Genomic DNA, 19,565 nt, shown 5'->3' with positions numbered 1-19,565 from the left:
AAACTTATACAGGCCTCGGTTTATGCCTGGCCCCCATCATTGGTCTGAAATAACTTGCATGAAAAGATACTGGCTCAGCTCAAACTTGGCGGGTAAATGGGTAAATGTACTATGGGTGCTTCTCGGTGAGTTTAAGCCAGAAATCTAAAATATCATGGATATTAAAAACAAAACGCACAGTTTTAAATTTAGTCTTATGCGTGTCGAGGAGCGCCTGCCGCTTAGTAAATATATCCCTTGAATGTCTATTTGTGATGTGCAGGCTGAGAAATGCATAAACCTGCGTATTTACAGCAGGAGAGGTAACTGTTAGATAACTCCAAAAGATGTATATTTACTAATATGCGGGTGCAAATGTTGCCCATAGCAACCAATCAGATTCTAGCTATTATCTTCTAGAAGGTGCTAGATAAATGAGAAGTAGAATCTGATTGGTTGCTATGGGCAACAACTCCACTTCTAAACAACCGCACTTTAGTACATATACCCCCAGGAGCTATGTCACTATCCTGAATACATAACCAAAGGAGAAAAAAAAAAAGTGGTTATACAGTATTCCGTAAGTGAAACATCTGGTAGGATGAAAATGACACTCTGCAATTAATGCAGCTGTTACTCTCCCCAGTCTCCTGTTACTGAGCCTCCTAAGATGTTATTTATTTAGCTCCATGGCTACTGCCACAGTTTACCAGCTTTGAGACAAGACTAAGTAGGTCAGAGTGAGTGATGTCGTCTACATGGAACTGATCAAGTAGACAGAACGATTTCATTTTGGAGATTAACCCTACCTTCCCCAGTAGTAGGTGAGAAGACAGAGAACATATTGCAATAGGCTAACAATGTAACTCTAATAAGAGACGAGTAGCCGGGTATTACAAGTCTGGAATCGCCAAGGTTTACTGAAGGTTATAGGCAGAGCTACTTATGATAGCACGCTGGTGACAAAGCCCCGGGCTGATGGAGATGTGGGTAGACTGCTCTGATGAGCTGTGACAGAGACCTGAAGCCTCACTGCTGCCAACAGCGCATTCAGCCATACACAGCACTTGGGTCAGGCCGGGGTCATGTTACAACAGGCAATTTATTTGCATGCAGCACAAATGTATCTTATAGACCAGTGGTTCTCAAACTCGGTCCTCAGGACCCCACACAGCTCAAGTTTTCCAGGTCACCCAGCAGGTGCACAGGTGTAGTCATTACTCACTGACACATTTTAAAAGATTCACAGGTGGAGTTAATTATTTCACTTGCAATTGTATGAGGAGATATAGAAAACATGCACTGTTTGGGGTCCTGAGGACTGAGTTTGAGAACCTGCGTTGTAGACATTAATGGGTCTGTGAACCCAGACATGTGGCCTCCAACCACAATACAGGAAAGATGTCACTATAAAATAGTTACTATCCGCTGGTCACCTTCTACCGCTGAATAACTTCCCATGGGCCTTCAGGACACAGTGCTCTCCCGATTTGTAAAGCTCTATGCAATCTTTAAACATCTATCAGACAGCATAAAAGATAGTTACAGTTCTGTCATCAGGATTAATTTTGTAACCGGATGACACTAGCAAGTTGTTAATAGTAAGTAGAGTTATTATGACGTTAGTACTGCGGTTCCAAGTGCCATAAAGATAACAGCTCCCATCGATTCACACAGCCAGCCACAAATGAAAAGTTATTTTACAGGACCAAGTGTAATTTAACTGAGATTTAAAGCGGCAATATTTTTTTAGAGGCAAAACCAGGCTGCCGCTTTAAATCTTGCTGCTAAATGACAAAAATCTTCCCAAATCCTGCTGGCTATTTCATATGGCCACTGTGTGTATATGTAACAGCCGCTGAATATGCAGCTCCCACACTAGAGACATCAGAAGGAACATGGCCAGCACCCATGGGTGTATGTGACATTGCAGAGGTCCAGTGACAGGGAGTTGCCATTATTGCTGCTGTCCATGCTGCAGCCTGGTCTCCTAGTAACCATGCCCCCCTGGTCCTCCCATGGCGTCACTCACAACCCCGCCTCAAGGTGTCACCCGGACAGAAGCAGCACGCCCTGTTTTCTGGGTAAACCGTGCGGAACAGACGGCTTCCGTCAGTCTAGTAAGAGAATGGGGATGAGCTACGTCTACCACAACAAAAGGCAGCCAGAATGATGCGGCCACCCCTGGCGGTCCAATCATCCCCGGCCCTGCAGCACCAACCATGGCTCAGGCAACATACACTGACACCCCTCACTAATGGAGGCAACATACCCCTGCACCCCTCATCCACATATCCACCTGGCCCTCATTACTAGAAGCAGGCTCCTCCACATGCCCAGGTACCACTTGCTATTGGAGGCAGGCTCATCCACATACGCAGTGCTAGTTTAAGGAAGGGGGGGCACATGCGCTAGGGCCCCCGCTGCCCTCTACTGATTGGCAGTCGCTGATAGCAGACACACTTTGGTTGCCCCTGGTAATGAAGGGGCCCCAGAGTCCTTTTTCTTAGAGCTTACTCTACTCTGACCTATACTACCCACACTAATGACCGTTCACAGCTGTCCTAAACTTCACTCACTCCTCTGGACTCAGCTTTGCCTCTTCCAATTAGAATGCAAGCTCCCTGATGAGCAGGGCCCTCCCTACCTTTTTATGTCTGCATTTCCTTTGTCCACCTCGTATGTCCCTGTTTTATGTATAGTGTTTATTATAGCACCCTGCACCTGTCACAACCCGTGAAGTTCATCTTTTCTGCCTGGGGTGTTGCTCTCTGCCCTGGTGCTTCTAGTACACTCTGACCTGTACCTCAACAGTTTGTTGCATTAGTTAAGTGTGAGAAGCACCAGAGCAGAGAGCGATACCCCAGGCAGGAAAGAGGAACTGCACAGGTTGTGACAGGTGCTGGGTGCTCGAATGAACACTATGGTGTATATTTACTAAAGTGAGAGTTTTTAGAAGTGGAGATGTTGCCCATAGCAACCAATCAGATTCTAGCTCAGTGATTTTCAACCTTTTCCAACTCAAGGCACACCACACAAGATTTAAAAAAATTGGCAAAACACACCATCCGGCAATGCAGCATGTGTGACCTATAAACGATATGATAATGTACGATATTATGTTGTTCTGATTGTGATCTGATTTATAAAACACAAGAAAGAAGGATTCTAGATCACAGGTTCTCAAACGCTGTCCACAGAGCCCCAAACAGTGCATGTTTTCCAGGTCTCCTCACAGAATCACGTGACATAATTAGCTCCACCTGTGGATCTTTTAAAATGTGTCAGTGAGTAATGTGTACACCTGTGCTCCTGCTGGGTGACCTGTGTGGGGTCCTGAGGACCGGAGTTTGAGAACCTCTGTTCTAGATAGATGTTGTTATAGCGTTCCGTCTTGGACAGTAAACCTATGTTTGTAATTACTTTAGAATTAAATAAATCAAATCCACAAGCATGCAAAATAAAATAATAAAATAAATAGCTGGTCAATTGCAAATTACAATGATTCTACAAAAGATTACATTTAATTTAGAGAAAAAAAAAAAATCACATTACATAATAAAAGCATAAAAAGAATATAAAAGGAGGAAGAAGAGGAGGAGGAGGAGGAGCAGAGGATGAAATTAGCACAGAATAAGTGTCAGCCATGTAGAACACAATAAATTAGTGGTACAGTAATGGTCTCTGCATTGGCCCTATGTGTTGCCAGCATTTTAAATCTCAAGTTAAAGTTTACAGGATTCTGCCATATAACCAGAGAATACATAAAAGCACATTTTCCAGAGTGATAAAGCCAGACCTGCACTACAACCCTGGACAGCACTAGGAGACCCGAGAATAAGGGGGATCCAGCCTACACCCCACACGCTCAGTGTCAGCCGTCCTACTCCGAGCGGGATATCGTGCTGGTGCTGCCGTACACCGCATTCCGCGCTGCCGACGTGGCGTGTGACCTATGATGTCACGCCGCCGCATCTCAGTAGGTCACAGCCCAGGCGCGTCTGAGCCTTCCAGAAGAGAAGAGCCCAGCGCTGCCTGGGGGCCGCGCAGTACTTGTAAAGGTGGACGCGGGCCCACGACTCTGATTGAGCTGACCCAGCGCGGCACACCTGACAACTGCGCGGCACAGCGATTGAAAATCGCTGTTCTAGGTATTACCTTCTGGAAGGGGCTAGATAAATGTTAAGTAGAATCCGATTGGTTGCTACGGGCAACATCTCCATTTCTAAAAACTCTTACTTTAGTAAATATACCCCATTTCCCCACGATTTGGTACTGCAGAGCACTGGGGCTGCATGCAAAATAAGTCAACAATTCTAATAATTTAAATAGTAGTAAAAATTGATAATGCCGGCAATTTTGTAGTTTAATGGGTGGTTATAAAGTGCCTTATCAACACGTATCAATTTGTTTTCTTTGCAATGGAGCCAGTGTTCTACAGTAATAGCCATGTGACAGAGAAAGGGTTAAACGAAAAACGGCAACTCAAAAATAATGGTAGGCAGAGGTGAACTACCCTCTTTAAAGCCCATGGTCTTCAGGCATATACACTACCAGATCCCTGTTATCCTGCCAGCATCTCCCTACTGACCAAATGATCTCACTGCACGCTAGCTCATAACGCCAGCCGCAGCCCACTGGAAAGTATTATGAAGAACAGGCGTCAAGGCTGGCAGTCGATCAGTTTAACAGGGGCTGACTGCAGACAGGTATTGAACAGGCTGGAGAGGAAAGCCCGTCATAAAATCTATTATTCAGTCTATGCTAATCATTTAATAACAGCTTTGTGCATCCTCCGAGATTAATGGCAGGCTGCAAAACAGTTCATTAAGTCAACCTCAGGCTATAAAGTTCAGTCATTCATAAGCCATATAGGTTCCCCTTAAACTCCGTACCCATTAATCTATTCTGCTACCCAGCACAAGTAATCAGCTTTAACAGTTGAGAGATAAAACGAACATTGCTGCGGACAAATTTGTTGTTTGAACTTTTTTTTTTTATGAATTCTTTATTTTCAGAACAAAAACAGATTTTTGTAACAGAAAATCAATACAAAACAAGGACTGTATATATAAGAAACAGATACCAAAACTGAAATGCTTCAGATAAATCTAATATACAGCACATTCTACTATATAATATAGAAAAATATCAAAATGTTCAGAAAAAATAAAAATAAATATATATACATATATGTATATTTAGACATATACAGACATATCCTCACATACAGACATCTCTGTTTTTAAAGAAAGAAAAATACATAAAGAGAAAAAAAAAAAGGTGGAATAGCAGAGAGAGAATAAGACAAGGGGGGAAAAGGGGGAGGGGATGCAGATAGACCCTGAATGCACCGATATCTGAAATAAGACAACAAAAAATTTTTTAGTAATTAAGAATGTGGAATGAGGGCTGCATATGAGGCAGAGGATTTAAAATCAATCCATTTGGACCAAATAGCAATAAACTCAGAGTGTTTCTCAGGGGCTGAGTAGAGAACATCATCCGTTGTCATATAGAAGTCAAGACATTGACACCATTCCCAGACTGTAGGAGGAGTCCGGGAGCGCCAGTGAACTGGGAGTACCGCCCTTGCCGCATTATTAATATGACTAAGGAGGGACTTTTTATATAGAGAGATTGGCAAAAAAATGGTAGTTGCTCAGATCAACTTAATTGCATAACACAGGTGCTTGTAAAGGGCGGGGTTTACACTGAACACAGGAAAAAAGAGATTTGCCCCCCAGCACACTGCAGCAAAAACAATACTTAGGGCCTGATTCAGAGCCGGTCGCTATTTGCGCTCGCTCGTCCAGAAAATAGGGGTGGCTATTCAAATGAACCGTTCGCTGTTTGCGGTCTGTTCACGCCTCTAGGTCTGAACGAGCGAACAAAACTTGCGGTCGTTTTTTGGGAAACTACACCCCCTGTCCGCTCGCATCCTACGTCATGTCCGCTATTTATTAAATTAATCGAGTACATCGAACAGGGTATGAGCTGCTCGCTATTCTTGTGGTTGGTTTTTGCTACCACAATTTTGCGAGCAGTTCTGGCTATAAAATAACCCAGTGACGTGGTCAATGACGCTGCTGTTTTAAATATGCACACCCATAAAATGCCCGTTTTGACCTTTAAGCACGCCTGCGATCGGATCTCCACTCCCCGTTTTTAAGCACCTTCCCCTGTTACCACCCACATACGCCTCATCCTGTCACTCAAATTAGCAGGCATTCGCTATTTTGCGATCACATGAATTTCGGCCGCACTGACTGGTTCGCGCATGCGTATAACGATCCGTACGCATGCGCAGTTGGGCAAACATCGCTCGGAGCGAACGAGCTGCCACTTCCGAGTGGCTCTGAATCAGGCCCTTAAATCCTACATGATAATAGAGATTTAGAGGTATTAGTTACACACATTTGCAAATATATGAATAAGCGCCAGGCCAATCGTCAAGGCTCCTCTATACTGGCGTCCCTAACATTAAGGGGCTCACGTCCGAGAAGCAAGGCACCCCAAAAAAATTCCAGCCAAGGGCCATCCCCAGGGCATCACTATCACCTTTTCCCTTTTTCGTGTGAAGTATGAAGAAAAGATGTGTAAAGATAAGTCAATAAGTGTTAATGAAATGATAAAGAATTAAAATGACAAATAATGTCTCGGATGTGAGCCCCTTAATGTTAGGGACGCCAGTATAGAGGAGCCTTGACGATTGGCCTGGCGCTTATTCATATATTTGCAAATGTGTGTAACTAATACCTCTAAATCTCTATTATCATGTAGGAGTATTGTATTGTTTTTGCTGCAGTGTGCTGGGGGGCAAATCTCTTTTTTTCTGTATATAGAGAGATAGGGTCAGATGTATGTGAAAGCAACCAAAAATCTGAACCAGATGGTACAGTGAAGCCTAAGATCTCCGAAGCCAAGGCTATTATTTTACCCCAGAAGGGGACAATTAGTGGACAATCCCACCAGATGTGCATCATCGTACCAGTTTCCCCAAGACACCTCCAACAGAGAGGGGACACCGTGGGATAGCATTTGTGGAGGATAACCGGGCAACGGTACCATCTTGTCATGACCTTATATTGCGTTTCCAGAAACTCTAAACTGTTGGAACATGCATTAGTAACTTGAAACACTTTGGCCCTCATTCAGAGCCGTACGCTCTGAGCAGAGCGCACGCTCTGAATGAGGGCCGTCCTCCATAACTATGGAGCGTCCTCCTGGACGCTCGTATAGCTGTGGGTCACCACCCACAGCCTATACGAGCGTGCAGTTTGATGGCCGCGATGGTCTTGACCATCGCGACCATCGAAACTGCGAGCCGGAGCCTGCGGTTGAGGTTTTCAACCGCAAGGCCCGGAGTGATTTTGGCTCTATCAGAGCCAAAATCACTCCCACTGACATCACTAGTGATGTCAGTGGGCCGGCTTCTGACGGTAGGCGTTCCCTTAGGAACGCCCCCGTCAGGGAGGCACGCCCCCGGCACGCCCACCAAAGGGGGCGTGCTGTCAATCAACATCGACAGCACGCCCCCTTTGATCAGACACAACGAGCGAAGGAAAGTCCTTCGCTCGTCGCGTCTGGCGCATGCGCACGACGGAGCTCCCTCCATCGTGCGCATGCTCAGTGCAGAACATCGACCCACTTGCGAGCAGACAGCCGCTCGCGAGTGGGTCTGAATCAGGCCCTTTGTCCCAATTAATATGTATATCCTTTTTAATAAAATCTCTATCCCAGGCCTTTACAAAAAGAGGGTCGCCAGTAAACATGTTATGTAATAAAATCTTATATATACCCGAGATTATATGTGTAGGAGGTTGCCGGTGCGAGCATATAGATTCGAAGGATGTCATATCCCTAGCACTTGCTGAAGGACCCCCCAGAGAAGAGACAAAATGTCGGATCTGAGTGTAGGCCCAGAGAGAATGGTTTGTAAGAGATGTTTTGGCACATAAATCTGAAAAGGGTATGAATTTACCATTGGCCACAAGGTGACCAGCTCTAAGAATCCCTGCAGCAGACCATATGGAAGAAAACCGCCCTGAAGTCCCAGGAGGGAAAAGGGGATTATATAAAATAGGAGTAAGAGGAGATATCACTGAAGATATTCTGGGTTTAACTCGCAATTTTCTCCACATCTCCAAAGTAGGGCCCACTGTTGGGTGTGCGGAACGAGCAATTTTACAACACCATGGCAAAGTACTCAAATGAAGATTAGACGATTCTGCCTCCAGCTCCACCCACTGCGCCCCGAGTCCAATCCAGAACTCTACCGAGTACAATGGCCTGATAGTAAGTGGGTATCATTGGCAATTGTTGGCCTCCCTGACATTTCTGTCTAAAGAGCACTTCATGTTTTAATCTGGGCTTCCTTCCTCTAATTGCTCTGGCCAAGGCTTCCATGCAAAGTACAAAAACCAAGAGAGAGAGAGAGAGAGAGAGGGCAGCCCTGATGAGTACCATTTGATATGTTGACTGGGGCAGACAAGATCCCATTCACTCGTATCTGGGCTGAAGGGGCTCTATATAGGGCCAAAATTTTAGAAAGGAAGCTTGCACCCAACCCTAAACGATTCAACACCCCTGTCATGAAGCTCCAATCCACCCGGTCAAAAGCCTTTTCAGCGTCAGTGGAGAGGAGCACCATGGGAATATCAGAGGAGACTGCATGGTGTATTAAGTCAAGGACTTTGGTGGTATTGTCCTTCGCCTCCCTACCTGCGACAAGGCCCACCTGGTCAGAGTGGATGATAGATGGGAGATTAGGCTTAAGCCGATTAGCTATAATCTTCGCATAAAGCTTGACATCTACATTTAAAAGAGATATCGGGCGATAGCTCGCCGGTAGTGATGGATCCTTGCCCTCCTTGGGGATAACCGTAATGTGTGCTGCAAGCGATTGATCGGAGAAAGGAGTATGCACTGAAACTTCATTACAGGCCCGTAACAAAAGCGGCAAGAGAGTATCTTGGTACGCCTTATAGTATGACAGCGTGAAGCCATCAGGACCAGGGCTCTTACCGGATGGGGAAGATTTGATGGCAACAGATAATTAGTCTTCTGTAAAAGGGGAGTCAAGAGCCTGTGTCACCGCTTCGGGGAGAGTAGGGAAGTCTATTTCTTCCAAATACTTCTGGATCTGCATTACCCGAGCTGCGTGATCTAAATTCACATTATCCGGACCTAGATTATAGAGGGCAGAGTAAAAAGTCTGAAAGACTGCTGCAATGTCTTTGTCGGTATGGCAGAGATTACCCGTATGATCCTTGATACGTTGAAGATAAGTCAGGGATCTCTGAGCTCTAAGAGCCCTTGCCAGCATTTTGCCTGGTTTGTTGCCCCAACGATAATATTTATGGCGGCATCTTCGAAACCCTCTCCTAGCCCCTTCATATAGTAAATCATTAAGAGCATCTCTAGCCTTTTGAAGTTCTACAAATACATCAGAGGACATAGTAGATTTATGGGTAAGTTCGAGCATATGGATTTTAGATAATAAAGCGTCCCTACACTCAGTTTTCTTTTTTTTGAGTTAGGACCCTAACTGAATACATTTACCCCGAACAACACATTTGTGAGCCTCCCAGATTGAGACTGATGAAACATCATCGGTGACATTATGAGAGATGTACTCTCTCAGGGTTTCCCCAATTTGATCTTTACATTAGGAATCTCGGAGGAACTGCTCATTAAACTTCCAGTGCCACTGGCGAGGGGGGGGGGGGGATCACGTAGGTACAAGGTTAAAAATAGAGGGGCGTGGTCAGAACCAGTAATCTGCCCAAAAGTGGCATCTGCCAGGAGGTCTAGATGGGAATGATCTACATAACAAAAAAAATCTATGCGGGAATAAGAATTATGAGGGGAAGAATAAAAAAGTGTAATCCCTCTCTGATGGATGTAAAAGTCTCCAAGTAACTACCAACTGGAAATCGTGCAGAGTCATCTGAATTTCCTAGGCTCTCTAAAAGTGGTGCGTGGAGAACCAGAAGTGGTGTCAAGAGAGGGCTCCAGTGCCCAGTTAAAATCTCCACCAACCACTCGGATGCCCTCCAACTGATCCTCTATCATTTCTAATGACTTACGTAGAAAGTCAGACTGACCTCTATTGGATACATATAAATTTACCAGAGAATATTTTTGATTAGCTATGGTAACCTTGACCAATAATCCCCTACCATCCCCAATATGGACAACTGGAGGTATCAGAGAGCACCAAATGTTTAGAAAACAATATGGCCACCCCTCTAGCCTTGGCTTCGGAGAAATCATTGAAGTACCCCACTGGAAAATAACGAGATAGTAAAGATGGCGCCACACCTTTCTTAAAATGCGTCTCCTGGAGAAAAGCTATATCCACCTTACCTATATGTAACGTATGTAGAAGACGGGATCTTTTCTCCGGTATATTAAGACCCTTTACATTGTTAGAAAAAATAGATAACTTAGCCATATTTAAAGTGTGTACGAGAGCGTCTTATTTGTCGGGTACAGAGAACAGTTACCTGCATGCAGACGGCGTCTACCAGCAAAGAAATATTGGGGGAAGAGGGGACACATAAGAGCCAAAAGGGAAAGAAGGCAGGAAGAAAACAAAGGAAAAACAAGAAAAACATGGAACAAATCCTAAAAAACAAAGGACACTAACATCAGATTAAATCTCAATTCAAAACTGAAGATATTAGTGTAGTAAGAACAAAACTCCGTAATAAAGGCCATGGATGCCCTTAAGGGGTCCATGGACATTGTATACACAACGGAGTAGGGGGAAATAGGAGGGTAATAGTTAACATGACACCCAAATAGGTCCAAAAACAAAAAGGGACCTATCTAAATTAAAATAATATTAAAAAAGCCAAGTATTTGCCTAGATCAATAAAATATATAGAATCAATAGGAAAACATTAATCTAGAATATTAGAAATAAACATGAAATAATCAGGTTAAACAAGAACTGCTCATGGCCCATTGCGACCTACATAAACATCTAACAGGATCACATATAAACGGAAGCGTAAAAGTATTAAGTGTCCTAGAATGTGTAGGAAAAACAGCATAGATCAACAAATAGACCACAAAAGGCAACGAGCATAAAATAAGATGTTACGGACCATAATAACTGTCCTGATCAGGTAGTTTCCTCACTCTCAGCCGTAGGATCTCTTCCCGGTCTACGTCTGGAGCCTCGAGCTTGCTGCCAGGACTCCCTACGAGGTGGCACTGGTATCCAATAAATCCAGCCAATTGAGGACTGAAATAGCAGGCAGACCAAGAGAAGAACAAAACTGGGGCAAGTCAGCAGATTCTCGAAGAATATGGAGCTTCACCTCATGCATTACTTGCACACTTAGCGGAAAGCCCCATCGAAATTTAATGTACCGCTTATGTAGTTCCTCTGTGAGTGGACGGAGAAGGCGCCTCTGTTGGAGCGTTGACCACGAGAGGTCCTGGAAAATCTGTACTGGACATCCATTGAAGTTGATCTCCTTTGTTTGTCTGGCATGTCGTAGAATTTGCTCCTTTACCTTATAATAATGCAATCGGCATATAATGTCTCTGGGTCTATCAGAGGGCATACCTTGAGGGCGCAATGCCCTATGGGCTCGATCAAAATGAACCCTTGCATCCTGGGTCAGCATGCAGAAGTTCATTAAATATTTTAGTGAGAGCATCTTCAATTCCCGACTGAGGGATATCTTCAGGGACCCCCCGAATCCGCAGATTATTCGTCTACCCCTGTTGTCAATATCGTCCAATCTACGCTGCATCGCCAACAATATACAGGAGTGGCGGGAGATCAAGGTGTTACAGTCGCCAAACTGGGTATCAACAGATTCCACATGTTCTTCCAAGGCAACCACTCTCTCTGCCACGTGGGTAAGGTCTGAGCGGATGGAGGAGATGTGAGTCTGGACTGTTTCCTGAATCTGTTTTTCTAGTAATTGCAAATCTTGTTGAATGTCCTGCCGAGTCGGTAAGGACCGTAAATGTTGCAGGATCTCCCCTATATTGGACGATTGAGTAGAGGCAGGTGGGGTTAGATGAGGTGAATGGGACTCCTGGTTAGAGCCTCCATCTGAGCCCCCCGATGCCATGTGTGGAGAGGTAGAACCTGGTGAAGTACCAGTCGCAGGGGTGGAAACACCAAATAGAGTATGGAATGCAGAATTAGATGATTTCTTAACTGGAGTGGCAGCCGGGCGTTTAGCTGTATTCTTCCTCCCCATGAGGATACATATCAGAACAGATTGGCACAATAAGGAAAAGGTGGAATACCAGGCTTAGCAGAAAGTGGGCATCATATTTCAGGTTCCCCGCAGTGTCATGTTTTTATATCATGGTTGAAGCTGTCAGGGCATGCATGCTAGGGCTAGTATCCACTGAGTGCAGGGAGGCCACCAATCTAGCACATAAGCTCCTTTAATGCAAGTTATCAATGTAAGGCTTGTTGCCTTATTACAGAGTTGGGCAGGTCAGAGTCTCCAGGGACCAGTCCAGGGCAAAGCAGTTTGAGCAAGCAGCAGCCTGGGCAGGACTCATATACAACTGCCTGTGCCGCAGGCCTTATTCCGTGGAGCTTCTTATTAATAATATAGGAGGACTCAAAATGGCCGCCACCCGCGATTCGCGGCACCAATTGCGGTCGCTTCCTAGGGGTCTCAGAGGCTCAGGAGGGGTGTGTAGTCTCACCTGGGGTCCCGGCAAGGCTGCAGAGGAGAGGCAAGCCGCGGTCAGAGCAGTAAACCTCCGCGACGGCACTGGTCCAAGACGCGCCGGCGGGGGCCGAAATTTAGCCCGCGGCTTCTGGAGGTGACCTAGGCCGCAGGTGAATCGGAGCCGCGAGTCCGCTCACGGAGCCCAGGCAAGGGGGCGCAGCTCCTCTAGTGTATAAGAAGGGGCCAAGAACCCTCAGGGTAACAAGGGGGGCACGGGGACCGATAGTTAGAGGGACTCTCCAGGGAGCTGAAAGGAGACACGTCCGTACTGCGCGACAGCTAGGCCACGCCCTTGTTTGAACTTTTAAACAAAAGGAGTTGCTTTCACATGGAGATGGGTCTGAGTGCTGGAAGCCTGTCTCACCCCCTACTCACTGTAACTCTCCCCTCACTACACTAAGCTTCAGTGACCATTGATTCTCCTACCTGCATCAGTGTGTCTTCTCTTGCTGCTGCTGACTGAGCTTCGATATCTAAACACTGCAGTGCACTTCCTAGTCACATGAGCCATACTCCCACCCCGGGAAGATTTCCCCGGGGCACCGTTTCCCATCGCACCAGCATCCCCTTTCCATTGGACTAATATAGTTCAGATCAGGGGGACGCCGCACGTCTGACTGACATTCCATCAACACACGGCTGTGACTATACATCCACTCAATACACCTTATTCTGCCCCGACGATTGGGACATCATTTGCATTTCAGTTTTCTTTGAACATTTGACTGTGTGACCTGCCGTGGTCAGTGTGTTGCATTAGTTTTGGAATAACACCACTTATTGCAACATTGGACATTTTGTGCTTTTTTTCTTTTTGTTTCCGTCATGTTTATATATGGCACCAATGCAATAGGTGCTCTATTTAGTGTATATTCACACACCTAGACAGTCGATGTAAATTTTACCGTTTATTAAGTAAACAATTTTCTCTAGACCCATATCCAGCATTCATTCCTTTATTAGTACGCTTGCATACTTTGACAAACTCCAACCAATAGGGTGTAGCGCTCCGATCAAAACCACTATTACTATAAATTAAATTGAGTCAACAATCACATTATTTTCCCCTTGTTTGGAACATATAACGGACTGTAATTTTCTTTAAAGTGTCAGCAGACAGTATATATTGCCTTCCAGTACTCCTTGCATAGTAGGCACTTCCATTACACAGAGGATGTGAATAAAAGGAACAAAACACTTATCTCTTAAAAGCCAGGATAACACATTTGTTGATTGGTTTCGTTTCATGCAGTGTACCAGCACATTTTGTTCCTCCTCATTACATTGAATAATATACCCAATGTACCAGATGTTATCGTACACCGCTGCTATGTATGTTCCGGGTTGCAGGTCACTTTTACCCACATTTTTTGTGACTGTGGTTATAGTGACACTATCTCTGGATCCTGCTGTCTTCATGTAGTCTGATGACAAGCGGTATATGTATAGCTCATAATTACTAATAGGCTGAAATCTGAGATGAGTAGGTGTTCCTGCCACAGTCTGTGCTGTTTCTAGAAGGCTATGCAATTTGTGTCACAAAGTGAAATACAAGACTGCAAAACCAAAGAAAAACTTGATGCCATGTGCATTTTCATTTGCCCAGTTATACAGGTCCAAAAGGTGTCGAGATGTGATGGGTTTCCACTGCTTGCAGACTGGTGCGGGTGGCTAGACGTTTAACTGTCCCACCAATGCCGTCACACAGACTCTTACCGTGAGATGTGGGGAAAAAAATTCCATTCTGCTTGAATGTTGAAGTCATCATCATAAGTTCAAAAAGTTTTGGCAGTTCTTGTATTGTGCACTAGCACCCAAATGAGTGTAGAGTTGCTTGTGAAGTGTCCCAGTGGAATCCTTGAATTGCATCCTGACACACGAATGAATAATTTTCTGCAGAATCTAGTGACACAATAGCTTCTGTTTCTGGTTGTATGGTTTAGTTCAATTGGCGTAGGTATTCTGCCTGGGACTTTGCAGTATACAGATGGGCTGTTGCATCAACAGCACTACAAATAACTTCACGGCATTGATCCACAGTACTAGTGATTGCAACCAATTTACTTTGGTCGGTGTGGATGCCCTGCAGTATTTAAAAGACTACCAAATGTGCACTTTGGAGGAGCAGCTGCCATGATTGACTATATTTCTGTCTGTCTCTCACTTTCTCTGGATAGTTTCAGTTTTGGTTTGGAAAGAGAATCCCCTTCCCATCAGTTTCTGCCTGTTTTATTCACTTTTTTTGGTATGGTTTTTAGCAGCATGGTTTCTTGTGTAAATATATATGCGGTACAACAGTAATCAAACGTCAACTACATTATTTTTTTTTATCCACTATGTAACAGAGTAACATGCTGATTTTTTTGTTATAGCTATGTATACCTTTTATGCACCTAAAAAAAATAAATGGGATACCCAATGTTGATTTAACCTAGCGTTTTTAATTCTGTTCCAAAAGCTTGCATTTTTACCGTATCTCGAAACCTAAGGCAGACAAAGTAATTTGGTTTGGATTTTTGGATTCGGGAGGAAAAATTATCTTAGGGGTCCAAATTTTGTGGTTAATCCATAGCAAACACCAGTGATACTTCAAATAAACTGGAATAAATAAGCCGCGATTAGTAAATAGTTTTATACATAAAAAAAAACTTGTAAAAATCAGTATTTTCAGAAACTAATAGTCAGACAGTCGAGATATTTGGCAGAGAGGTTTTTTTTTTACACCACTCAACTAAAAGAAAAAAAAAACTTGTAAAAATCTGAGATGGGTGGCGGGCGTTTCATTTTTTTTGGGGGGTGATCTGATGTGGAATGACCCTTGTATTATTCTATAATTTTTATATCAAATCTCAGGAGTATGACAGGGGAGGCTCTGCCTCCTCTGCCTCCCCTGCCTAACCTGATCGCACGTCCCTGGTTGCTTTATAAACTGAAATACAGTTTCTGCTCTTTACAGAGTATTAATCTAGAACCCATATATTCTCTGTTTATATTTCATTTACATTTTAATTAATGGTTCTTATCTATAGATATATCCAGTAACAGATGATCACAAATAATTCTGTAAATATTTGATTAATCACGGTTAATGCCTCCTATTTGTAAAAAAAAATAAATTATATATGTTATATAATGGAACAATGCATCTAGTAGATAATAAGTTGTTGAAACTTGGTGTCTAAACAAGCAGCACATACTAAAAGGAGACATCTGGCAGGGGTGTAACCACAGACTACCGGCCCCATGCATATATTTACTAGGGCCCCCTGGAAACACAACAGAGGTTGCCATCAATGAGAAGAATATATATATATCTCCAAAAAAAATCACTAATCCACGGCACTCACCATTCCTAGATTTGGGGTGCAACATGGTATGAGACCACATTGTTTAAATAGAAATCACAGGAGCTCTGCACTCACCGTAATAACTAACAATAATAATAATACACATAAACACTGTTTATTATGTGTAATATTATTGTTAGTTATTATGGTGAGTGCAGAGCCCCTGTGAGAGATATATATATATATATATATATATATATATATATATATATATAATAAATATCTCTGTGCAGTTATCCATATATACAGACTAAGATCATACTATATACAGAGGATTACATCCAGCATAAGAGGTGTCCCTGTGCAGTTATCCATATATACAGACTAAGCTAATACTATATACAGAGAATTACATCCAGCATAAGAGGTGTCCCTGTGCAGTTATTCATATATACAGACAGACTAAGGGCCTGATTCAGAGCCGTTCGCTATTTGTGGTCGCTCGTTTAAAAACAAGGGGTGGCTATTCAAATGATCCGTACGCACATTGCAGTCTGTTCACACCTCTAAGTCTGAACGAGCGAGCAAAACATACGCTCGTTTATTTGTTAAAAACGCCCCCTGGCCGCTCGCATCCTACGTCATGTCCGCTATTTATTAGATTAATCGAGTACATCGACCAGCGTATGAACTGCTCGCTATTCTTGTGGTTGGTGTTTGCTACCACAAATTTGCGAGCAGTTCTGGCTATAAAATAACCCAGTGACGTGGTCAATGACGCTGCTGTTTTAAATATGCACACCCATAAAACGCCCGTTTTGACCTTTAAGCACGCCTGCGTTCGGATCTCCACTCCCCATTTTCAAGCACCTTCCCCTGTTACCACCCACATACGCCTCATTCTGTCACTCAAAATAGCAGGCACTCGCAATATAGCGTACAAACGATTTTCGGCCGCACTGACTGGTTCGCGCATGCGTACTAAAAAGCGTACGCATGCGCAGATGTGCAAACATCGCTCGGAACGAGCGTACTGCCGCTAACGAGCGGCTCTGAATGAGGGCCTAAGATCATACTATATACAGAGGATTACATCCAGCATAAGAGGTGTCCCTGTGCAGTTATCCATATATACAGACTAAGATCATACTATATACAGAGAATTACATCCAGCATAAGAGGTGTCCCTGTGCAGTTATCCATATATACAGACTAAGCTAATACTATATACAGAGAATTACATCCAGCATAAGAGGTGTCCCTGTGCAGTTATCCATATATACAGACTAAGCTAATACTATATACAGAGAATTACATCCAGCATAAGAGGTGTCCCTGTGCAGTTATCCATATATACAGACTAAGCTAATACTATATACAGAGAATTACATCCAGCATAAGAGGTGTCCCTGTGCAGTTATCCATATATACAGACTAAGATCATACTATATACAGAGAATTACATCCAGCATAAGAGGTGTCCCTGTGCAGTTATCCATATATACAGACTAAGGTCATACTATATACAGAGGATTACATCCAGCATAAGAGGTGTCCCTGTGCAGTTATCCATATATACAGACTAAGATCATACTATATACAGAGGATTACATCCAGCATAAGAGGTGTCCCTGTGTAGTTATCCATATATACAGACTAAGATCATACTATATACAGAGGATTACATCCAGCATAAGAGGTGTCCCTGTGTAGTTATCCATATATACAGACTAAGATCATACTATATACAGAGGATTACATCCAGCATAAGAGGTGTCCCTGTGTAGTTATCCATATATCCAGACTAAGAACATACTATATACAGAGGATTACATCCAGCATAAGAGGTGTCCCTGTGCAGTTATCCATATATACAGACTAAGATCATACTATATACAGAGGATTACATCCAGCATAAGAGGTGTCCCTGTGTAGTTATCCATATATACAGACTAAGAACATACTATATACAGAGGATTACATCCAGCATAAGAGGTGTCCCTGTGTAGTTATCCATATATACAGACTAAGATCATACTATATACAGAGGATTACATCCAGCATAAGAGGTGTCCCTGTGTAGTTATCCATATATACAGACTAAGATCATACTATATACAGAGGATTACATCCAGCATAAGAGGTGTCCCTGTGTAGTTATCCATATATACAGACTAAGAACATACTATATACAGAGGATTACATCCAGCATAAGAGGTGTCCCTGTGTAGTTATCCATATATACAGACTAAGATCATACTATATACAGAGGATTACATCCAGCATAAGAGGTGTCCCTGTGCAGTTATTCATATATACAGACTAAGATCATACTATATACAGAGAATTACATCCAGCATAAGAGGTGTCCCTGTGCAGTTATCCATATATACAGACTAAGATCATACTATATACAGAGAATTACATCCAGCATAAGAGGTGTCCCTGTGCAGTTATCCATATATACAGACTAAGATCATACTATATACAGAGAATTACATCCAGCATAAGAGGTGTCCCTGTGCAGTTATCCATATATACAGACTAAGATCATACTATATACAGAGAATTACATCCAGCATAAGAGGTGTCCCTGTGCAGTTATCCATATATACAGACTAAGATCATACTATATACAGAGGATTACATCCAGCATAAGAGGTGTCCCTGTGCAGTTATCCATATATACAGACTAAGGCCCTCATTCAGAGCTGTACGCTCTGAGCAGAGCGCACGCTCTGAATGAGGGCCGGGCTCCATTTTCATAGCCTGTGGGTCACCACCCACAGGCTATACGAGCGTGCTTTTTGATGGCCGCGATGGTCGAGACCATCGCGACCATCGAAATTGCGAGCCGGAGCCTGCGGTTGAGGTTTTCAACCGCAAGCTCCGGAGTGATTTTGGCTCTATCAGAGCCAAAATCACTCCCACTGACATCACTAGTGATGTCAGTGGGCCGGCTTCTGACGGGAGGCGTTTCCGTGGGAACGCCCCCGTCAGGGAGGCACGCCCCCGGCACGCCCACCAAAGGGGGCGTGCTGTCAATCAACATTGACAGCACGCCCCCTTTGATCGGACACAACGAGCGAAGGACTTTCCTTCGCTCGTCGCGTCTGGCGCATGCGCACGACGGAGCTCCCTCCGTCGTGCGCATGCTCAGTGCATAACATCGACCCACTTGCGAGCGGACAGCCGCTCGCGAGTGGGTCTGAATCAGGCCCTAAGATCATACTATATACAGAAGATTACATCCAGCATAAGAGGTGTCCCTGTGCAGTTATCCATATATACAGACTAAGATCATACTATATACAGAGGATTACATCCAGCATAAGAGGTGTCCCTGTGCAGTTATCCATCAATTCAACTAATTCTGGTGTGTATATATGTGGGAGAGACAGCAGTCACAGGACAGAGTGTGTATATGTGGGAGAGACAGCGGTCACAGGACAGAGTGTGTGTATATGTGGGAGAGACAGCGGTCACAGAACAGAGTGTGTGTATATATGTGGGAGAGACAGCGGTCACAGGACAGAGTGTGTATATATGTTGGAGAGACAGCGGTCACAGGACAGAG

The 19,565-nt window shown here is 43.9% G+C and overlaps 1 protein-coding gene across 1 annotated transcript in view; it reads right to left on the bottom strand.

The window, feature by feature from the left end:
* Positions 1 to 19,565, bottom strand: part of CFDP1 (chromatin remodeling protein CFDP1) — a 57,065-nt gene that overhangs the window by 11,737 nt on the left and 25,763 nt on the right. The gene's annotated exons all lie outside the window — the stretch shown is intronic.

The sequence above is a fragment of the Taudactylus pleione genome, unplaced genomic scaffold, assembly GCF_031769625.1.
Source record: "Taudactylus pleione unplaced genomic scaffold, aTauple2 ptg000828l, whole genome shotgun sequence".
Taxonomy (NCBI): domain Eukaryota; kingdom Metazoa; phylum Chordata; class Amphibia; order Anura; family Myobatrachidae; genus Taudactylus; species Taudactylus pleione.
This window is presented reverse-complemented; position numbering and strand designations above follow the sequence as displayed.